General features: G+C 37.5%; 1 pseudogene; it reads right to left on the bottom strand.

Annotated features, from left to right (window-relative positions):
- The window catches only part of LOC123950879, a 57,230-nt pseudogene extending 32,421 nt beyond the window's left edge, over positions 1-24,809 (bottom strand).
- Positions 24,810-25,158: the final 349 nt, after the last annotated feature.

Here is a 25,158-nt window from a genome sequence, read left to right as displayed (position 1 = left end):
AGGTGTCTTCGCATCTAAAATGAGTTTCTTGTAGGCAACATACTGATGGGTTTTGTTTTTTTTTTTTATCCATTCTGATACCCTGTGTCTTTTGATTGGGGCATTTAGCCCATTAACATTCAGGGTAACTATCGAGAGATATGAATTTAGTGCCATTAGTAGCCTGTAAGGTGACTGTTACTGTATATTGTCTCTGTACCTTTCTGATCTACTACTTTTAGGCTCTCTCTTTGCTTAGAGGACCCCTTTCAATATTTCCTGGAGACCTGGTTTGGTGTTTGCTAATTCTTTCAGTTTTTGTTTGTCCTGGAAGATTTTGATCTCTCCTTCTATTTTCAATGATAGCCTAGCTGGATAGAGTATTCTTGGCTGCATGTTTTTCTCGTTGAGTGCTCTGAATATATCATGCCAGCTCTTCCTGGCCTGCCAGGTCTCTGTGGATAAGTCTGCTGCCAATCTAATATTTTTACCATTGTATGTTACAGACTTCTTTTCTCGGGCTGCTTTCAGGATTTTCTCTTTGTCACTAAGACTTGTAAATTTTACTATTAGGTGACGGGGTGTGGACCTATTCTTGTTGACTTTGAGGGGGGTTCTCTGCATCTCCTGGATTTTGATGCTTGTTCCCTTTGCCATATTAGGGAAATTCTCTCCAATGATTCTCTCCAATAGACCTTCTGCTCCCCTCTCTGTTTCTTCTTCTTCTGGAATCCCAATTATTCTAATGTTGTTTCGTCTTATGGTGTCACTTATCTCTCGAATTCTCCCCTCATGGTCCAGTAGCTGTTTGTCCCTCTTTTGCTCGGCTTCCTTATTCTCTGTCATTTGGTCTTCTATATCACTAATTCTTTCTTCTGCCTCATTGATCCTAGCAGTGAGAGCCTCCATTTTTGATTGCACCTCATTAATAGCTTTTTTGATTTCAACTTGGTTAGATTTTAGTTCTTTAATTTCTCCAGAAAGGGCTTTAATATCTCCAGAGAGGGTTTCTCTAATATCTTCCATGCCTTTTTCGAGCCCGGCTAGAATGTTCAGAATCGTCATTCTGAACTCTTGATCTGACATAGTACCAATGTCTGTGTTGATTAGGTCCCTAGCCTTCGGTACTGTCTCTTGTTCTTTTGTTTGTGGTGATTTTTTCCGCCTTGTCATTTTGTCCAGATAAGAGGATATGAAGGAGCAAATAAACTACTAATAGGGTGGCAAAGTCCCCGGAAAAATGCGCTGTAACCAAATCAGAAGAGACCCCAAATTGTGGGGGGGAGAAAGGGGATAAAAAACAGGTTCTGAAAAAAAAAAGGAAAAAAAGAAAAAAAGAAAAGAAAAAAAATTTTAAAAAGAAAACATATAAAAAATATATAAAAAAGAAAGAAAAAATATATATATTTAGATGAACTAGTCAAAAAACGTTAAAAAAGAAAAGGGTAAAAGTTTTAAAAAAATTTAGCAGAAGAAGAAAAAAGAAAAAAGAAAAAAAAATTGAAAAAAGAAAAAAAAAATTGAAAAAAGAAAAAAAAATTGAAGTAGCCGCAAGACTAAAGAATCATGGGGAGAAAGCCATGAGTTCCGTGCTTTGCTTTCTCCTCCTCTGGAATTGCTCTGCTGTCTTAGGAATTGAATCTGCTTTCTCCTTGATAGATGAACTTCGTCCTGACTGGATATTTTGTTGATCTTCTGGGGGAGGGGCCTGTTGTAGTGATTCTCAAGTGTCTTTGCCCGAGGCGGGATTGCACCGCCCTTACCGGCGGCCGGACTAAGTAATCGGCTCGGGTTCGCTTTTGGGAGCTTCTGTTCCCTGAACGCTTTCCGTAGAGTTCCGGAGGACGGGAATGAAAATGGCGGCCTCCCAGTCTCCGGCCCGGAGGAGCCGAGAGCCTGGGGCCCCACTCCTCATTGCGCCCCCAGAGGACAGCACCCAATCACTCCCGTATCCCCAGCCTCTAGCCGCGCTCTGAGCTCACCCAGCCCGCGACCAGTTCAAGGTAACCCCGAGCTGAGAGTTCAGTCCTCGGCTCTGTCTTTGCAGCCGGTTTCTCCGTTCTAATACCTGCAAGCTCTCCGACACTCTGACACCCCCGATCCTTCTGTGACCTTGCGGGGCCTGGGGCCACGCTGGCCCCACGTGGGCTTCACCCCGGTTTAGCCCCTGGAGCAATGTCCCTCAGTGGAACAGACTTTTAAAAGTCCTGATTTTGTGCTCCGTTCCTCTGCCGCTTGCCGGGAGCCGGCCCCTCCCCCCGCGGTCTATCTTCCCGTCGTTTTAGATTCACTTCTCCGCCAGTCCTACCTTTCAGAAAGTGGTTGATTTTCTGTTTCTAGAGTTGCTGTTCTTCTTCTCTTCGCTCTCCCGTTGGATTTGTAGGTGTTTGCAATGTTTAGATAAGCTATCCAGCTGATCTCCTGTTACCTGATGTAGTCTCAGGCTGCTACTTCTCCGCCATCTTGACTCCCACCAGGTTGCACCTATTTTTTAAGAGACTTTTTTTTTGCCTTCTGTAGCTAAAACTACCATGTTACATAGTGTTCATACTGCCCCCAAATGTGACTCATAGATGGCAAAAGTTGTAAGTGCCCCAAGATGATGTCTGTGCCCCTATTCAGGCACACATGTATTCATCATTATGGTCTACAGGCTTTAGGTGGTCTAGAAGTCTTTGATAGTACATAAGACAGTACCTATGTATGGGGACGGCACTATCAGGCACTGTCAGGAGCCTGTGACCCAGGAAATGCAAAAACCAGATGCTTTATATTTTTCAAGGTAAAATTACCTCTTCAAGGTAAATTTCAAGGACTGCACAGGAGGATGTTAGTGAAGCGTTATGTTCTACAAACCACACAGACACTCTGCGACTGGGACAGTCTCTCAGTCAAGTCATTTACAGACGAGTTTCATTCTGTGTATTTCATTCATATGCACCTTCTAGATTTCCTACTTTTAAGGGAATGTTTTCATGATATTTGAACATGATATTTGAAATGATTTTTCACATTTAATGTACAGAATAAAACATGGAATCTTTAAGCCCTTTTATTTAATATAATGTATGTTTTCTGCCATGTAGAACTGCCTGTAGTTTTATGCAAAGTCTTCATCACCTCACATTAAACTTCTGTTATAATATATGATACCCAATGAGACTGACATACTTGGAAAGCAAAACATCAATGACCTCCAAGTGAACTGGTTAAGAAAATCATGCTGTGAGTCAGTGTGAAAGTTGATGACTAGATATGTATTTGCTGTGGTGAATGAAGAGGAAAAAGTATTTAAATTGGAAAACTCAATTTTTTAGTATAATGGGTCAAAAATTTATTTTAAATTGGGTAAAATTGTTCTTCTATAAGATTGAAAAGACTGACATTTAAAAAATGATATTTATATATACCATACGCTATATATGCTATATTAAAATATAATATTTTAAAGTATATTAAATAAATTAAATATATTAAATAACTTAATTAAAATATATTAAAATAAAGGTTAAAAACATCTAGTCTATACACGTTTTAACAGAGTGAAAGTTAAAATTATCTATTTATGTTTAAACCAGTGTTTATAGATAATTCATAGAACTGTGTAGATTCTGTGCTCTAGTTGTTGGTAATTCAGGAAAATACAACTCCAGTTCACATTTCTATTATCGTCAGAATAAATCCAATTAAAATATATTTTTTCAAAGTATAAAAGCAGTCAAAGAAAAATATCCCAATATCTCTTATTTACAACTTTAAGAACCAGATCTCTAGACTTTAAATTTTTGATAATTTATATCCACATAACTTTACATATGTGTACTTTGCATTGTCTTTTTTAAAATCAGTCACCATAATCTAGATATCTGCCTTGTATAATGCCAGGCTTAAGTGGAATGTCCGTCCATTACACAACATATAGAAGCAGGTGAGCAAGATAATTACAAAGAAAAAAAGGAATTCTTAACACAGATAAAAGCAACTCTGTGGGATATGGGATAACTATCTTTTACTCCTTTCCTTTCATTATACAGTTTGCCTGTGGAAAATGGCTACCATTCATAAAGATGTAGAATCATAAATCACAAGAAATAGGAAATGTACCTTCACGTCATGAAAACAATACAGTTACAATAATAATTTTTTAAGAATGAACGATCCAGCAATTTTTTTTTTAGGTCATGAACAACTGGAAGCATTAACAGCTATTTCTGCAGAATTTCCAGTTAAGATTCCAGCTGGCAGCTTTGAAAAGTGATCAAGTTTGTCTTTTTACAGTGACTCACTCTGATACGCAAAGGACACTTTTTAAAAAGGCCACCATAGGATTTCTGTGTTTACACAGAAAGCACAGTCAGAAGGTACTGTACCCCATGCACCAGCCATGGCTTCCTTGCAGAGTTTCCTTCCCACTGGATGAATAAAGGGAATATGGATATCCTCACAAGTACTATAATTCAATATATTGGAACATTTTTAAATTGAATAAAATACTTTTTCCTCAAACATGTTGACCTTTCAGACACACAAACCAGAAAGTGGGTAGTAATATTTTGAGTTTATAATTATAAAGAAATCACTGTCCTGGGGCACCTGGGTGGCTCAGTTGGTTAAGTTTCTGACTCTTGATTTTGGCTTTGGTAGTGAGATCAAGCCCTGCCCTGGGCTCTATGTTGAGCATGAAACCTGCTTCAGATTCTTTCTCTCCCTCTCTCTTAGCCCCTCCCCCCATCTCTTTCTCTGAAAGAAGGAAGGAAGGAAGGAAATAAAAGAAAGAAAGAAAAAGAAATGACTGTCCTGTACTAATTCACCAAAAACGAATGCTGTATCTGGAGCATGAAATAAGGTCATTTCCACCTGTCCCACCCCCTAGGGATTCCTTAATTCTGTCAATCACTTCTGTACGTAACAAACTGTAGTAGAAATACCCTAGATTAGGAGATGAGATTTGTATTTCGATCCAAGGATTTCCATTCCTTAGCTACGTATTTTTGGCAAACTACTGAACCTTCTCAAATTTTAATTTTCTTGCCTAGATACTAGAAAAACAATATTGAATGTTGAAGACAAACTAGAAATGTTGGACAACATTGTAGGTGCTCACTTTAAACAGTGGTCGTCTCAACCGTTAGTCCACTCCGGTACACCAACGTGGCCTGTGGTCGTCAGGGCAACCCAGAAGCTTATGTTGCAAGTGGGTTATACAAGTATAATCAGAGGTTACTTGCCAGTCTCGGATGTGAGTAAGATGGTATCTGACTACAGGCAGGATATTTGTTTCATAACTTAATTTTGGGGGTTCTTGAGGGGAGCTTTCCTTCACTAGCTGGAGTTACAAGTGAGGTACATGTATGCTTTCTGGGGCTGAAAATACGTTGTGTGATGAAATCGTAGATTAATCACAGCTGATTTTTTCAAGTTCCTGACACAAGTCTGATAGATATGTAGCTTCGGTTTTTATCATTTTTACACTGAAGGAAATTTTTATGTGGGCCACTATCCTACTATAAAAAAGCAACAATTACCTCGGTGTTTTCCTGACTTCTTTTTGCCAAGTTTGGTTTGAAATAGCTAAAGTTTTCTAACAGTGTACAAGGGTCAAAGACACAGCTTTCATGAAGAAAATATTGCTGTAACTTGAACAGAGGTTACAGAAGCTTTTTCTGATGACTCCAGATGCCCTGGCCACTTACCCAGCCCCAACAACCATGCTTTGCAAACTAAATCTAATGAGAACTTTTGACTATTGGTTTAGTCCAGAGCTGGTCCTTTATTTAACAAATTTCACTGGTATCTTTTCTCTTTCTCTCTCTTTTTAAATATAACAAGGATTTCTTGAGTTACACTAGATATTTTTCTTTCCTTCTTTTTTTAAAAGATTTGTTTATTTATTTGACAGACAGAGATCACAAGCAGGCAGAGAGGCAGGCAGAGAGAGGAGGACAGGCTCTCCACTGAGCAGAGAGCCCGATGTGGGGCTCGATCCCAGGTCCCTGAGATCATGACCTGAGCCGAAGGCAGAGGCTTTAACCCACTGAGCCACCCAGGCGCCCCGACACTAGATATTTTTCAAGCAAAATTTTAGCAACTGTGAAAAATAAACCCTTTGCAAACATAGCACACTTGGCGCCCCTGGAGAGGCGACAGCTGGTGTCTAAATGTAAGAATGCAAGTGAGAACGGTTTTTCCTTTGCTCCTAGTTATATAAGCATCTGAAAAGACAATATTTTTTTCTTCAACATTTATCTACATTTTTAAATTTTTTGAAAATAAAAGGTTTTCCTTTGTTTGCTTTGTTACCTAGGGAGATGGGTTGAAGGAGAGGAAATATGAACAAAATGAGGGTTATAGAGAAAAGAAAATGGTGCTATTTTTTTCCTGTTAACTCAGAAACCTAAAAATAATGACAAAACAAAATCAAAGTTCAAGGGGAAGTTCAAATTATTACCCAGAGGATGTCAGAGCAAAGAGAGACCTGGATGAAATTAGGTAACATCAAGTACTGAATCTTCATTCCTTTTCTGTCCACTGATAAATTAAGGTGTAGAGATTTTATGCTGGGATTACCTAAAACGTACATTATTATTAAGTGCATTTGACTGTTAAAACTGACAACAGTTTTAGCAATAACTGACAATGGGAAGTCCAGGTTATGACTAGAAAGGAGTGATACAGTTTATGACATTCTGAGCCCTTCGGTTGTATACAGCCCTTTGTGAGGACATTATTTACATTTTAAAACAAGAAAACTGTTTTTAAAAAATACAAAAATAGCATTAGACCAGATGGCATTTGAGAGGCAATATAAACCTAGTAGTAAACAGATCATTTTGAAGTAAGGCAGACCTACGACATAACCCTGATTCTGTCCATCATTGCCTGTGCAATGCTGGACGATGGACCTACCTCTCCAAAGCCATTCCGTCCTCTGCATAAAAGGTATAATGAGTTGTAAGGATTGTGTGAGGCAATAGTAGCAGAGTTCATAAACAGTCATTGCTCCATTAATCGTTGTTGTTACTACTATTTTTGTTGCTGTTCCAAGGTCTGATTCCAGCATTCTGTCCCCCACCACTCTGGCATCTATTCCTATGTAGTTCCTGAAGTTATATTTTGATTCTGGGTTCCTATACTATACCAGTTTACCTGGTATAATAAATTTGCCTTCTGAAAAAACGGTAGGTGGAAATCTCCTTGATCACTGTTCAAAGGTAAATCTCACTGCCCTGGTCTACAGATACAAAAAGAAAAAAATATGTAATACCCTTATTTCAACTTAGGGGCCATGGTAACTTCCAGAGTTGGTTCCAGGTAAAATTATAAAAAAGAGTATTTTGTAAACTTCTCTCTTCTGTCTGAATAATAACTGAATAGGAACCAAGAATTTGCTTAGGTTTTACCATGATAAATATAGTAACAAATACTTAAGGAAAAAAAGAAAATCCTGCCTTCAAAAATTTCTAATCCAGAACATGAAATACACACACACACACACACACACACACACACAGAGAGAGAGAGAGAGAGAGAGAGAGAGAGAAATAAAGCATTGCAACAGCCCACAAATCATTTTATCAAATGCAAGATAAAATTTCATTTTTACGTCATAATGTTATAAATTGAATTATCGTTCCCAGGTAATGCTCCATACTCCACTCTTATTTTGATAGGAATAAAACAGAATCTAATTAACCAAAAAGGCATGCATAACATTGAACTTTGGAGTCAGACAAACCTGAACTCAGATCTCAGAACTACCACTAACTGGTGAATTAAGCAAGTTACTTGTCCTTCCCAAGGACTTATTTTCACCTGTAATTATCTTAACTTCACAGGGCTGTTAAGGAAATCTTAAAGATTCACAAAACACTTCAGGCACTTAAGAAACACTGCAAGGACCGAATGAATCCCTGACACGATCATTGTGACTCTAGCTCTGCTATTTATTTTGGAATACTACATACTTAGCACTCTACTTAACTGAAGATTTCTTCAAATCTGGTCCATCCAATCATCCAAACTTCAGTAAGGGATTTTGTGTGTACTGCCTTCATGTGGGAGTAGGAAAACCAAAGATTTAAAGCTTTTACACTTAAATTGACTTTTTTATTGTTGGAAAAATTCATTTGTAAGGTTTTTATCAATGTCTATTTAATTTTCTTATTCTTAACAATTATGTCTAGATTATTCATAAAAGTTTCGAGTTATTATGAGTTCTCTTTCTTGCTGACAAATTGTATGAGAGATAACATGAGCTTATTTGACTTTTAGTAAACATAGAATAAAAGTATTATATGTATTGCTGATAACTGAATAAATGTCTATTTTAGTAAAACCAACAACCTTAAGCAAGTTATTGAATATTATCCTACAACATGTGAACTTGAAAAGCATTTAGGTCAATTTCTATATTTCTGAACATATAACTGATTTATATAAATGCTTCAATTTCTTTAAGCCAAATTGATTTGGGCAATACCATCTGTTGGTAGAAAAGAAATCACACATTTACAACATGCGCACATAAATATTCATCAACACAGAGAGAGAGGTAAGCAGAGATCTTTACCTTCTGTTAAAATTTTAGTCATGAGACAGGCATGATGATGCAAAACTCACTAGGTTATAAAAGAATGACTACTGGGTTAAGTTGTGTTTCTAGCAGATGGATTAAGTTACAGTTACCTCTTCAGATGTCTTGAGGTAATACTTGTGGGTAAGACTTAAAATTTACACCTAGTTTCCGAATATTCTTTCACCCTTTTTCCCCTTCCAGTAAGAATTACATCCCTGAAGTCTGCATTTCAAAGAGATGGCCCAGATAAATGTTCCTAGAGAAGACCAGGTAGAACATTTACATCTCAAAGGCACAGGAATGTAAGTTCCTCCAAGAAGAACTTTCTCTTTTTGCAAGGCCAAAATTTTACAATATCTACAAGTCTTTCCAGATAAATAGAGGAGGTTTTAGGATTGGTAAAAAAAGATAGTGGGTTTTGAGTTGCTTCCAGAGCTGCATTTCTGTTCTTGTAAAGACTCAATTTATAAGACAAGGACAGTTGTTTTTAAGTCCTCAAAGACCTGGATCATGACCTGAATGACACTAAGGGGCAAATCAGTCCATCCAACTACATTTTCTTCGATTTAGACCTTTGTCTTTGGAATGTTCACCGCCCCCTCCCACCCCTGAATCTATTTAACCTAAGGGAGAAGGTATTTTAAGAGTTCCTATCAGGCTCTGAATACCAACTTCCAATTTGGTCAACTTTTGGCCATAGAGCTACTTTAGAAAAATATTTCAATATCTTGTCATGTTTTAGCGGGGACAAACGCCAAATATTTCTGGCAGTACTGAACAACCTCAAGGTGGCCTTGGGAGAGGCATCAAAGGGGTGCAAAAGATATTACCTTTCCAACATCCAAAATTGTTCCTAAAGATAGGTATAAGAAAGACAGGGGAGGGGAGGGGGTGGAGGAAAGAAAAAAAAAAGAAAAAAGAGAGAGACTGAGATGATTCCTCTAAGACCTAGCAACAGTGGGAGGAGCCCCACTGCTACTGCAGCGCCAGACACACTCTGCCCAGCCACATCCAGCAGCCAAGGGGATGCAACGGACAGTCCTGCTTGATGATCTTCTGGGGCCCCCAACCTGATGGCTGCCGAGCCAAGTTCTCAGGACACAAAATGAGGCAATCCAGAAGGCAACAGCTGTCTCTGGGAGAGAAAAGCAACCAATGGGTGTAGATTTGGAAAGGAAGCGACAATGTGAAGTTTTACCTTCACCTCTGAATCGGGCACTGCAGACAGATCTGGGAGGGCTGACTCCGGTGAGAATTCTCTCTCTTGCCAGATCCAGCTTTCCCAGGATCCCATCTTCAGACTCTGGAGCAAGTGGAATTTAACATACAAAGTATACCTACCCAAATTTGGCAAGTTTTTCTATTAATTTCAATTTATCCTCAGGTATTTAAAGAAATAACTGGCAGTTTCCCTCAGAGTGGCATCAGCCCTGCAAGGGACTCACAGGGGGACCTCCTTTGAGGACAGATAGGGACGTAACTGTAAAGCCACTGACTTGGCAGACTTTTGTTTATAGTCTGTAGCCTCTTGCAAGTGGAAGGACAATTCAGATTAATAGACGGTAAGGACTGAGGCAAAGAAGGATAGAGGGGTGTAATAGGAGACACGTCAGTCTCACAATTTTTTCCTTTACGTACCTGTTGTGTCTTCTCATTAACCCTTCACAATGAGACTTACAATGAATCTATTCTGGAGTCTTGAAGCTTTTTGCAGTCCCTGTCTGCCAATCAAAATAAGTATCCCATTCTGTTTGTTTGATTTGGGAACCCTTACCTTAAAGAGCTCTTCCTAAATGAATGATCTTGTCTAATTGGAATATTCCCTATAATTACCATTATAATTCTAGGTTGTCTTAGCAAAATTTTTCCACTTTTGTAGATATTTATAGCTTCCAGGATTATAGTTCTTAGGCATAAAATAAGCAGGTGTGCTGGAAGGTGGAACATTGAATGTTCCATTCAATTCTTTGAAATTTGAGGACCCTCTTTCTTCAGGTAAGCCTTATGTCTCGAGCCAAATGAACACCTAAGGGAGATGTGCTTCTGAGCTAGACATTTCTGGTACTTTACGGCATATCTTGTTGCTCTGAAAGTTTTTTGAGTTTGGGGTGGGGACTTAGCATCTATCTAGCCTATACCCATCATCAGTGTATCCTACCACGGCAGTCACAGAGTTAGGTGGCCAGCCCTCTGTCAGTATGTCAGTGCTAAACAAGTGCCCACAAGTTTTTCAGCTTCAGCTTCTAAGAGTCCCATTAGCAGTAGGTCTGTTATTCCTTTCAAGAGATTTCTCTATAGTGACAGATACCCTAATGGCTTTTCATGGTCTGACTTGTGCCTACTTAGATTTTGATGAGACATTGGTCAAAAAAGTCTGAATTTCTTAATTTATTTCCCTAAGTCCCCTAGTCTCATTTATGCTGTGGACTTACCTCAAGGCTTTGTGAGTCCCCTAACAGCTGCCATCTTGCTTTCTTCTGACTGAAGCATAGGCGTTATTTTCCCTTAAAATAATCCTGCTAGATTCAACCAGACTTGCTGTTTCTGGCTGTCTGTGTGCAGTTCCTCAGAACTGGCAGGACCTCCCAAAGGCATTTACCTTATAGATGAAGCTGGCTACAAAGCCAAATCTTGTGGCCCACTAAATCTCATCATGAAAATCTGGTTTTCTCACACCCCAGTTTCATCCTGTGAAAATTCTGGAGTCTCACACTACAATTTTCCATCCAGACATAGTAGAAAAAACAAATTTGAAGAGCTCAAAATGCAAAATAAGCAGAGTTTCATCTGCGAACAGCTTACCAGAGATCCTGGCGAGTGCTGAAGAGGCCGTAAACAAAGAGGCTCTGTGGGTCTCTTCACCTGCTCCTAGGAACCATCTTCAGAGTCTTCAGCAGCTGACCTCAGGTCCCATCTCATCGCCAAGACTGCCAAAAGACAAACAAAAACAATTTAGTAACAAGTTTTTGTTCTTTCAAGGGAAAATAATACAGGGATTGGGAAGCACAGTGTCTCACAAGCATGGACCACTGTTCCCCCAAAGTTAACTTTTATGAAATTATAGCACACTATAATTTTGTAAGTTCTGGAACAGATGTTTGGGGTGTCTGGGTGGCTCAGCTGGTTAAGCCTCTGCCTTCAGCTCAGGTCATGATCCCAGGGTCCTGGGATCGAGTCCCGCATTGAGCTCCTTGCTCAGCGGGAAGCCTGCTTCTCTCTGCCTCTGCCTGCCTCTCTGCCTGCTTGTGAGCACTCTCTCTCTTTCTGACAAATAAATAAATAAAATCTTTTTTAAAAAAGAAAGAACAGATGTTTGAGAGAGAAAGGTGCTGTTTGCATATTGTTAATAGTTTTAAAAACCTGACTTTAAATAACAAGAACAAATGTATAAACACAGAACATAGATGTCAGCCACAATGTATATAATAGGAAGAGTGAGGAGATAAGAGGTGTTTCCTTGTCCTGAAATGGTAAGATTTGGACAAGTGAGCAAAGAGAGAGAAATCAGAAAGGACACAACTGGACCTTAAACACTGATGAGTCTCTGAGGATGAGCCTAATGGCCTGAACTATAGGCTCTGACAGTTCATCGGAAAAATAGAAATGCTTATAGGTAGATGTCTTCCACATATGGTCATAAGAATCCAGAGCAGACAATGGATTGGGCCTCTGCCTTCGGCTTGGGTCATGATCTCAGGGTCCTGAGACCGAGCCCCGTGTCAGGCTCCCTGCTCAGCGGGGAGCCTGCCTCCCCTCTGTCTCAGCGTGCTGCTCTACCTACTTGTGATCTCTGTCTGTCAAATATTTAAATAAAATCTTTAAAAAAAAAGAACCCAGAGCAGAAAGAATTGTGACCTAGCATCCCAGATTGCTCAAGAGATTGCATTTCATAGCAAACCACCACTTACACCAAAATTCCTTAGTAGTAGAATTAAAAAGCTTAGATAAGTATAAAAGTAAAAGGGCTTTATCTTTGAGGGTAGCAAGGAAACCTGTAATATCCTGCATCTCCCTCCACCCAAGAAGCACGTAGTGTTTGAGAGGATTCATGGGCAACAGAAGACCTGATGTCAGGATGAGGAAGACAAAATAGCCCATGGAGTCATTTGTTAGTTTGTTACAGAGTCTGAGAAGGAAGAGGAAAAACAGAAAGTACAGCTCAGAGACTATGAAGCAGAGAACTTTTCTTTTTTTGGCAATTTCATACTAAAGACAAAAATTAGATCCCAGGGTCAATCAAGACAGAGAGATCCTATTGCAGACACAGAGCATTTAGTTTGTATTCCCAAAGGGATATACTCTAGGAGTAAATGTGAGGAATGAACTGGTCTTACAGAGATTCAAGACCAACTCTGAATCAGCTAAAAGTCTAATTGGATTAGCTGCATCAGCTACAATTTACCTACCAGAAGGAAAAGAAAAATCCTCTCTAGAGAAAGATAATGTAATCCAGAAACATAATGTTACATCTAACATTTTTCATATATAGAGTATGACACTCAATAGAAAGGAGGAAGCATGGGAAAAAAGAACAAGAATTAACTGAAAACGAAATGAAGAGAAAATTCAGCTAAAAGAAACAGACCAGCCAGAGAGCCAGATATTAGAATTTGGAGAAAATAATTTTCAAACAACAGAGATTAATATGCACAGATATTAAATGACAATACGGTGGATTTTAGCCAAGAACTAAAACTATGTAAACTAATCAAATAATTTTAGAATTGAAAAGTGAAAATAATCAAAATACTTAGGTTTTCTAAAAGATGACACAGTCCTAAAGGGAGAAGTAGTGAATTAGAAGATGATTCAGAAAAAAATATCCAATCAGAAGTACAATGAGATAAAAGAATGGAAAATAAGAGGAATGTGTCAAGATATAGGAGTCACAATGAAAGGGTCAGTAATGGGTATTTGGAGTCCATAAAAGAGAGGAGAAGAATAACGAGATAGAGGCAATATTTGAATACAATGTGGTCACAAAAATTTAAAAACGATGAATCATCCAAAGGCACTACAAACCACAGTAAGTTGCATTCAAATAAAACCAGTTCTTGGAACATAATGGTTAAAATGTGTGAAAATCAAATACAAAAATAAATGGGAGCAAACAGGATGTAGAAAAGGGAAAAAATAAAAGACAAAAAAGTGCCTGGTTACCAGAAGACACAGACAAGTTGGAAAATAAAAATTAGTAATTCTAACAAATATAGTTTGATTATATCTTCCATTAAGACAAAATTTTGTCTGATCGAATTAGAAAAAAAATCATCTTACTCTATCAAACACATAGTTAAAAGAAATGTTACATAGAGAGCAAGAAGGTGGAAGTTCTATCAGGAAAATAATAATAAGAATGAAACTGGAACAGCACAACCAGAGAAAGTTTAAAAAGAGAAAGTTTAAACTGGAAATTTTTTGAGTTATACAAATAAGAGTTTTCAGCTACCACACCAAAATGTGGTTCTTTTTTTAGTCACACAGAAATTAAGCCAGTGGCGTGACTTTAATAGAATTTTCAGTAAGAATTAAAGGTAAAAAGAAAAGTAGTAAACACACATAGGATAGTTAGCATTCAGGCACTAAATATAGGCTGAATTTGAAAGACTATTGACAGCATTTGTTTTAAACATTCAACAAGTATTATTTTATCACTTAATATCTTCCTCATAAGTTTCTTGGGGATCAAATGAATTAATACCTGATATTATTATTGTTAGAGTACTGCCCCCTGCAATAGTATTTACTGCAATAGTATTTTCTAGAATAAATATTTCATTCCCATTGTCTTACTCTACTGCAATTAAGGATTTTTTAAAAATTATGGTAAGACTATCTTACTGCAATATAAGTTATTTTCCATGTATTATAAAATGTGATAAGAGTTTAATTCAATTCAGTCTGGAAGAGAATACTGACTTAGATGTTTCTTCAAAATGAAATAATTCTTGAAATAAGCACTTCAAACCATTAAGATAGGTATTAGAACTCCCATCTTGCAGACGAAGAAATTCAGACAGAGAATTCAGGGAGTTAGTCTAAAATTACACACACAAAAAAGTAAAGCAAGACCTGGACTGATATTTTCTAAGTCCAGTGGTCTTTAAGAATAGTCATAAGTAGGGGCGCCTGGGTGGCTCAGTGGGTTAAGGCCTCTGCCTTCGGCTCAGGGCATGATCTCAGGGTCCTGGGATCCAGCCCTGCATCGGGCTCTCTGCTCAGCGGGGAGCCTGCTTCCCTTCCTCTCTCTCTCTCTGCCTGCCTCTCTGACTACTTGTGATCTCTGTCAAATAAATAAAAGCTTTTTTTAAAAAAAGAATAGTCATAAGTAAATAGACAAGTCCTTAACTTGGGGGTAACTGACTATAAAAAATTTTCTTGATATAAGAAGAATGCATCCACAACTAGTTAATTTTCTATATAAATTCAACTTGAAACCAACAATGTTGTCCAATTAGAGCTCCTGCTTATGGAAAACATTTCTGACATTCACAGGTTCATTTCACTTAATGGCATTTTACCTCACCATAGTCCTTATCCCACCTTGTGCATCTAGCATTTCTTAAGCCTGCATAATTAATTAATTAATAATTAATTAATTATTAATTATCTGAATAACAAAGTTGGAGGCTCATCAAAGCTCTTTTTTTTTTTAAAGAGTGAACGAGAGCATAAGCAGGAGGGAGGGTCAGAGGGAAAGGGAGAAGGCTCCGTGCTAAGCAGGGAGCAGATGGAGGACTCAATTTCAGGACCCGGAGTCATGACCTGAGCCGAAGGTAGACCCCAACCAGCTGAGCCACCTGGGTGCCCCGATTGGCCTTACGCGTCTAATAAATCAGGCCCTTTTCAGTTTTCATTTTCTCACATCTATTCCGTATCCCATTTCCAGACTGATATTCCCAAATTACCCGACTCCCCACTGTCTGGCCTATAGAAGAGGGTCTCGTAAGCCTGCTGATACGTCCTCTCCAAACTGCACTTCTATCCAGAACTCCAAGTGCCCTAACATTTTAGCTCTAGCTGCTTGGTTCTAAAAGGGATGCTACACAAATATTGCACTTTTTGCTTCTGCTTGAGTTACTCATTCTGTCTGGAGTGTTCTACTCAAGCATATTTTCCCACTAAAAAAGAGAAGATTTTACAGTATTAACATTTGGATCAGTGGTCAGTTACAGAGACATGTCTGTATAGAAACGTTGGGGAGGGTATGTGCTATGTGCTATATACGTAGGGTAAGTGCTGTGAATTGTGTAAGACTGATGATTCATAGACCCATACCCCTGAATCAAATAATACGTTATATGTCAATTTAAATAAAAGGGGGAAAGGGGGTTTATTATAGTGTACTAACTGGCTTACTGCTGAAGGAACAGGCTCTAGGTTGATACTCAAACCAGCACAATTGAAACAGACCATCAAATGTCATTTTGATGTGAAGGCCACTGGTTCCAGACACTGCCATAGGGACCTGCCAAAATTGGGGGATAGCTATGACCAAGATGTCACCACCACTTTGGCGGGCTCGGTACCACAGTGAGACAGCTAGAATAACAAATTTGATTCCATATGCTCTTTTCTCTAACAAACCCACCCCTGGGGCTAGTGGCAGGATCCAAGATCTCGGACAACCTTACCAAGGAAGAAGGAAAATTGTCTCATGACTGAACTTGGCAGTAGAAACAGCATAATCAGGCCTTCATTTTAGTTGTCTTCCACATCTTGCCTGCAAGGATATTATTGGTCAAAGGTAAATTGTATAGGACCCTACTTACAAAGGCTTATGAGAAATGGAGTTTTTACATTTCCAGCTTCTTTGTTACAGGAAGCACATTAGTGAAAGAGTGAAATAGATGTTGAGTATTAAGCAACTTCTACTGCAATTTTCTCTCCATGGTGCCCATAATACACACCATGAACAGGCTTCAAAGGACTGCTCCTTCTCTACACACCTGCATGCTTTAGTTTCTACATTTACTTGTGTTCTCTCCTAAGCATGTGTGTATTCATCTACTGGATTCTAGTTCTTTGAGGACAGGACATTGTATCCTTGGTGGCTTTCAGAATGTAAACATTGCTTCACTATGAGACTTTGTATACCCACAATAGAGATATTTAATGAACATATGTTGAATGAATGAATATGAACATATTTAGGACCTTGGAAGCAAAGAATAGGTCCTCCAGCAAGATAAATGATAATGATTTTTAGAAGGGAAGATTGTACCCAAGACTTCGATGACTCAGGTGGAAAAATAATAGATTAAGGATTATAGAACAACTAAGAATGAAGAAAATTCACACATAGAAAACAGGTTTATCTATATAAAATTATTCTAGAATTAATACTTTATGTTAAAAATTGCTTCTGAAAAAAATTACTTCTGATTTTTGCTTTCTTCAACAATAAGAAAGAAAAATATGATATTAAAAAGAATCCTTTTATTGAATTTTAAAAAATAATAAAGAATTAAAATAGACTTACAAGATGAATATGTTCTGGAAAATCTAACTTATAGCGTGGTGGCCACAGTTAATTTTATTGCATTATATTGACTTTTTCTAAGAGAACAGACCTTACGTGCTCTCACCATGCCAAAATAAAATAGTAAGAACCCTGGGAGGTGGTGGATATGTTAATTAAGTTGATTGTGGTAATCATTTCACAATGTATCTGCATAGGTCAAGCCATCACATTGTACATCTTAAATATACGCAATTTTTGTCAATTATCCCTCAATAAACCTGGGGAAAATTGGAAGGTATAAATTAATACCCGATAAGATTGAGGGTCATGTGACGATTTCCGAAGGGAAGAAGATGCAACTACCTCTCATTACATTTTACTACCTGAAAAAAGCACGAAGATGATATTGGTGGTGTTATACAGAAAGTAGGTGGTGTAATTTGCTGCACAGAGTATCACTGATTAACATAGTGTGGTATTTTTTTTTTTTTAAATCACAACTAGGCAGAGAGGCAGGCAGAGAGAGAGGAGGAAGCAGGCTCCCTGCTAAGCAGAGAGCCCGATGCGGGGCTCGATCCCAGAACCCTGGGATCATGACCTGAGCCGAAGGCAGAGGCTTTAACCCACTGAGCCACCAGACGCCCCCATAGTGTGGTATTTTGATTTGTAGGTTCAAAGAGCATAATTTAAATATGCTTTTAATATGAACTCTAGAATATTGTGTGAAATACACTGGTCGTCATGGACACCATTATTTATTTTTCTTCATAAACAAACCCAGCCCAGTGGTTCTACTGTGATTAACAGACCACCACTCAGATTACTCATTCTTTAATCTGAACTCTTAGGAATATAAAATTTTCAAATGCCATTGTTGTATTTTCAGCAATAAACAGCTGGAGAGTGGGAAAGACTTCTCAGAGTTGAACTTTTTTCTTAATCCAGTCTGCTAATATATAATTTTGAATAACTTTTTAAAAACTCCATGAGGACACCTTGTGAAAAATGTGTAATGATAATTATGCAAAATAATATTTAACTTCTGAAAAGATCGTAACGATTCTTGTCACCGATTTAATGTAGCACTGTGTTGTTCTTTGCCTGATATTAATGAGACACTTTTGGTTATTAGTCATTCAATTGTTAACTGAGGTGGAAAATCTTCAAATTAACAGCTGCCATATATTAACTTACTCATGTAACCTTTCTTCCGTATAGTAGTTATTGTCATTCTCATAGTCATGACTCATGTCACTGGCTTTTTTTCATGCACATCTGTGGCACAACCTACTATTAGTCACCAATGCCTTTCTTCCTTTGTTCTATAAGAACCAACACATAATCAGCTACACAGAATGAAGACATTCCGTAGCCTGTCTGGAGGATTGGCCATGTGATTAACTTCTGGCTAGCAGGACGGAAAAGGAAATGATGTGGGCACCATCAAGTTACACTCTAAGAGAAGGGCCCTTTTCCTCTGACTGGAATATGGTCCTGCTGGTAAGGCGTCATGACCATAGCGGTGAAGGTGATGCCTAGTGCTGCTGGGCCCATGTGTTGGAGCTGACTGTTAAATTTTCAGGAATTTTGCAAGTGGTTAAGCCACTGATAGCTTAAAATCAGCAAATATAACAAGTGAATACCACAATAACCAGCAAGTACCACAAATCAGGGAGTTCTTCTTCCCCAGGTTACCAGTTTACTGCACACCTCTCACAAAACGCAAGGGACAGGGAGAGCAATGAGACAGAACGGATCAGAGCCCTTATGCAATTATGGGACCATCTGGGCTCCGTACGCCTACACTGTCACATGAGTGAGAAATAAATTCTAAATTGTTAAAGCTACTGCTACTGGTGTATTTGTCAAAGATGCTGAACATATACATAACCAAAAGGACAACAATGCCTCTAAATACATCTCAAAAATGCGGCCATCCTCTGAGTGCCTACGTAGTCTGTCAGAGCGACGCACGTTTCACACTTGAGAATCCGCCTTATATGTAAATTACTGATCAATACATACATAATTTCAAATACTTAATATCTGAAAACTTAAAATAAAAGACTATATTAAATATATATATAGGTCTTTCACAAAAACCAAAACCGTGTGGGAAGAAACAGTTGCAAATACATTCACCATTGAGGTTGATATCGTTGATGTGATTTAGCAAGAGAAGTCCTTGCAAAAGGAAACACGAGGGGATTGTGCAATCCTTATCAACTCAAAAAAGATGAGACAGCATCTGCTAAAATGAAAGAAAAAGTTCACCAGCACCACATTTACAAAAAGAGTATTTTACAAAAAGAGTGAGTTCTTTCACAAGAGTAACTGATCATTTTCAAAATTAACCAATATTTTAAATAAATTTTATGCAAATGATGCATTTTAAGAAACTCCTCTAAAAATGTAGCTTTCCAGAAGTCTAATTTGATAGAAATATACAACTCAACATGAAATACACATATTTATTATTTTATAATGCCTCCATTTTTAACAAAACCTGGATTTTCCAATTCAATAACCTATTTTTTCCCAAATGACTTAAATGAATATGGGGTGTTTTTCTAAATGAAATCTTTATCGAAATAGGATCTATGTTTTGAGACTAAATTACTATTAATCTTGTGCCTTAGATAATTTCAGAAGTGGACTGACATGCATTTGACACACTCATCCATCAGAGTATGTGTTTAAAATCGCATAAATATTTTACATCAACATAAAAGTGTTTCATTTTTATCCACCTAGAAAATGTTGAAATTTATTTAAAATGTAAACCTTTATAAACTTTAGTTTATTAAAGTAGATTTTATGAGCAAATCAGTTTACTGGACTAAATAAGTTTACTCATAATATTCCTTTTTGTTTGTTTGATTTAACCAACAGTGAGATTGGTGCAAATGTTGGTTTGGTTCTGGTTTGCCCTGGAGAACTTTGCTTTATAAATTATAATGGACTTCCTAGGTAGTCTCAACAAGATCACAGTGCAGTTAATCCTTCTAAAACCAAAAATAAAAATAACCTGTCAAACAAACAAAAACTTTGTCATTTACCTCTAAGAGCCCCACTTCCTCGAATGTAGCTTTCACTTAGGAATAAGAAAGCGCTTTAGATACTGTAATGCAGTGAAGGGCCTGTTGAGATGGAATTACAGTTATTCTCAGAAAACTTTCCTATAAGCATTATGAAAAGACTGGCAAATATTATCTAATATCCTATATTATTGCGGAAGGGTCCATGGCATTTAGGGCTAGAAGTATAGGGCATTTTCAGCCTCCAGGAAGCGACAGCATCTGGGGAGTATGAAGAAGTGCTTGTGCGAAGACGTGCCTAGAATTGGTGTTGGAACGTGATCTCAGGAAAAAGGGTGTTCATGGATGGTAGCGGAAACAGGAATAAGAAGTTGGTCACAGCTGCAGGGGTCACTGGCCCAGGAAGTTAGTATATTGGAGATAACAGAAGCCAGGGTTCCCACTGTCAGAATAGATGAAAAGGAAAAACAAAACAAAACAACAAACTAGCACAAATGCTGGGATGTTACATTGGTATTAGTATTGGCGCAGAATTAGTGTTGGGTGGATGATAGATCGGGAGACACAACTAAACGTGTATGAGTGTGTACTATAGTCTCTTGTCCATAACCCATATTTGAATATACGCATTTGTACGCATATTTACAAACGCACATATGGAACTTATAAAAATATATAAATTAGTTCCTTGAGGTGTCCTTTTAGAGGGCTGAGTAGCCGCAATATCCCAACAGTCACAAGCTCACTTGACATCTAATCTTGATTTTTAAATATTTTTTTCTAAAAAAAAAAAAAAACAAAAAAACAAAAAACCCAAAACAAGTGAATGTTTTTCAAATGGTGAATTCCAAGTTTGGGACTAAGATAGCCCAAATGAGCCTTTACTTCAGGTGAAAGTAAGTTCTCAAAAGAAGACAGGGTCATGCCAAAGGGATGTAGAAACCATATGAGGGGGCTCTTACAGGTCAGATCTAAGAACACTTGAATGCCAAAATAAACAATGGCACTCAAAGGTCATACACTTCATTAAATAAAATATAAATCCATGACTCCCTACTTTAATTAATTTAATTAAGGTGAAAAGATAAAAAAAAAATTTACAAACAATGCCAATCAATAAATGCAGAAGGAATGGCAGATTTAAAAATCATCATGGACAAGCATAATTAACTCAGCTAGGAGGCGTCAGTGGATACTAAAACAAGTTTGTGAAAACTTTATGAGAAATGCAGTACTTATATGTTCTCAAAGCCCCTCCCATATAAAGTAGCTATAAATTACAAAGGGAAAACAAGGAAAAAAAATACATTGGAAACCTGACAAATACCAGTTTAATCAAGTGATGAAATCAGTTAACAAACCAAATCCGAACTGTGTACCGCCCGAGCAGAAGAATGAACCCTCGCATGTGTGATACTCCTGACAAAAATACATGCCCTGAGTATATAAGGAAAAACTATCAGCTAAACCGAAGTGCAGAACATTCCACAAAATAAATGGCTTGAATTTTCAAAAGCTACATGGTCATGAATTCAAGGAAACACTAAAGAACTGTGCTAGATTTAAGGTGACTGGAGAGACACACCCACTATGGAAACATGAAACCCTTTAACAGATGGATTCACAGTAAGGGACATTTTTAGGTCATCTGGTGAAAGTTTAATTGAGTCTGGGTATTTGATGGTAATAATGTATCAGTGTACTCTTACTTGTTTCCTGATTTTGATGGTTGGATTGTGGTTATGTAGGAAAATGTATCTTTTTCATAGGAATTACATACCAAATATTCTTGGGTAATAAATCATCGCGTTGGCATATTACTCTCAAACAGATCAGGAAAATATATTTTATACCATCCATGTAACTTTTCTGTAAGTTTGATATCATTTTAAGATAAATATAAACTATATTTGAACTCATAAATTCTTGAGTTCTAATAGGTAAATAAAAATCTGGAAAATCTGTGGCTAAACTGCTGCCAAAATATTCCACAAAGAAAGTTTGTTTCTAGTAACTTCAAATATTCCTTGCAATATGACTTTAAGCAAGCATGCAAGTAAATCTCAGGCAGATTTTTCTTTGTATAGTATTTATGAAACAATTGGAGAATGGAATTTTATTGTATGAATATATTTGATAAATACAGTTCCACTTGCTTACAAAAAAAAAATTTTTTTTCTTTTTTTTTTTTAAATCAAGCCTTCATTTTTTTGTGACAAAATTATGGCTAATACGTGCAAACCAAGATTTCACATTAGAAGTCAGAATAGTGGTTATTCATGTTGGTAAGAGAAGGCAAAATTGGCTGAAAGGTGGCAAAAGGGTACTTCTCAAATTTGCTACAATCTCCATCAAAATTCCAACAGCCTTTTCATGGAATTGGAAAGACCAATACTCAAGTTCTTATGGAATTACAAGGGACCCTGAAAAGGCAAAATAATCTTGAATAAGAAAAACAAAGTTGGAGGATTGTACTTCCTGGCTTCAAAACTTACTCCAGGGGCGCCTGGGTGGCTCAGTGGGTTGAGCCGCTGCCTTCGGCTCGGGTCATGATCTCAGGGTCCTGGGATTGAGTCCCACATCGGGCTCTTTGCTCAGCAGGGAGCCTGCTTCCCTCTCTCTCTCTGCCTGCCTCTCTATCTACTTGTGATCTCTCTCTGTCAAATAAATAAATAAAATATTAAAAAAAAAAACTTACTCCAAAGCTAAGCTAATTAAAACAGTATGCACTGGAATAAGGGAGATGTACAAACAGATGTAACAGAGTAGAGAGACCAGGAATAAACTCTCACACCAAATCAACAGAATTTTACAAGGCTGAAGTGGCCGTCTAAGTGGGGAAAGACAGTCTTTTCTATAAATCATCCTTGGAAAACTGCAGAGGCACATGCAAAAGAAAGAAGCTGGACCTTTCCTTCCCTGAGGTGTAAAAACTAACTCAAGATGCACCAAAGACCTAAATTTAGGAGATAAAATTATCTTAGAAGAAAACTTTGTGAAAAATCTTCATGACACTAGATTTGGTAATGATATCATGGACATGACACCCAAAAGCACGTCATAAAAGAAAACATAAATAAATTGTATTTCATAAAAATTAAGAACCTGTGTGCATCAGGAATATTATCAAAGAAGTGAAAAAACAACCTACAGGAAAAGAATTTGAAATCCTATGCCTAATAAGTGATTAAGATCCAGAATATATAAAGAACTCCCCAAATTCAGTAACAACGACAATAAAAAAACAAACAGCCCAATTTAAAAATGGGCAAGGGACTGAAATAGGCATTTTTGCAAAGGAAATAAACAAATGGCCAATAATCACATGAAAAGATACTCAACATTGTTACTCATTAGGGAAATGCAAATCAAAATCACAATGAAATATCACTTCACACTTACGAAGATGACTAAAAAAGAATAAGAATATAACACGTATTAGCAAGGATGTGGAGAAATTGAAGCCCTCAAACAGTTTTAGTGGGAATGTAAAATGGTGTAGCCCCCATGGAAAACAATTTGGTGGTTTTCCGAAGGGTTATACATAGAACTTCCAGACGAACCACCAATTCCATTTTTAGGTATATATCCAAAAGAACTGAGAGCAGGGATTAGAAAAGATACTTGTATGCCACTGTTCATGCATTATTCACAACAGTCAAAAGATGAGAAAAGTCCAAGTGTCTATCATTGGATAAGTGGGTAAATAAAAATGGATAAATAAAACATGGTACATATGTATAATGGAATATAGCTTAGGTATAACATGTTATACTATGTACTATATTATATTCTATAACATGAATGGATCATGTAAACATCATGCTTAATGAAATAAGCCAGACACAGAAGAACAAATATTTTATGATTCCTAACTTTTGAGGTACCTAGAATAGGCAAATTCATAATACAGAAAGTAGAAGTTTCTGTGGACTAGGGGCATGGAAAAGGTGAGTTATTATTTAATGTGGTATTCTCCTTGTGTGTGTGTGTCTGTGTCCAAATTCCCCTTTTATTAAAGGCACTGGTCATACTGGATTAGGGGCCCACCGTACTCCAGGAAGACTTCATCTTAACTAATCATGTTGGCAAAGACCCTATTTCCAAATAAGGTCACATTTTGAGGTATTAGGGGTTAGAACGTCAACATACCAATTATGGAAGGGCAAAATTCAACTCCTAAGCATTACCTTTCCTTGAATTAATTTATTTATAAAGACAAGCTTTTTAACAGATTTTTCTTGGTAACACTGAGAGTGCTGAAGTCAGAAATATGCAAGGACACCTACGTGTTTGGGCCATATCTTCAAATGACACCATACACTTTTCTAGAAGTTTAGTTCTGAGCTTTATTTTCAATGCATTATCAAGTTTATATTTCCTCACTCTTAAGTAAATTGCCCAAACTTACTACATTGTCCAGATTTATTGTATTAGTTAATGATAAAACAAGTATTTGAAAAAATAACTTTCAGGAATTGTCTCTGCTATAGTTTCTGTTTTTATTTACTGGAAGTTTCTTTATAAAAAGCCATGATATAGGTATCTTTCTTTTGCAGGAATGGCAGGATTACATGAATGTTTTCATACATTCCCTGACGGTTCCCTACCTACCCGTCAGCCTACGTAGGGCCAACATTCCAAGTGACGGGTCCACCTCCTGTGTTTTACTGCAGCAGCAGCCAACGGCCTTTTTCTGCAGTCGGTGTCTAAACCAGAACTCCCAACACCACCGGAAATCGTTCCAGCACATGTGCTAAGTACATCACTCAGTAATAAGACTATTTAAATTTTTCATCCCTGAAAATAAGTCTAACACTTATGAAGGCAACATGGTACTCAGGACAAGCGTGAAATTCTCTTTGACGCTAAGACATACTGATAAAAATCATGAATCACCCACAAATACTGTGATTTGATTCTTTGAATCCTCTCCACAGAACACTTACTTTTTGATTAGGGAGATCAGATTTTTGTTACAGAGAATAATAATAACCATCTGTTGAAATAAGTAACTGTATGGCCATCCCATGACAATAGAAAGTCCCTAGAGTAATCTCATATCTCAAATACATCAAAGGTACGCTTTAGAGAGGACCAGC

This window comes from Meles meles, chromosome 9, assembly GCF_922984935.1.
Source record: "Meles meles chromosome 9, mMelMel3.1 paternal haplotype, whole genome shotgun sequence".
In the NCBI taxonomy this organism is placed as follows: Eukaryota; Metazoa; Chordata; class Mammalia; order Carnivora; family Mustelidae; genus Meles; species Meles meles.
The sequence above is the reverse complement of the archived record's forward strand: the minus strand, read 5'-3'. Positions and strand labels throughout refer to the sequence as shown.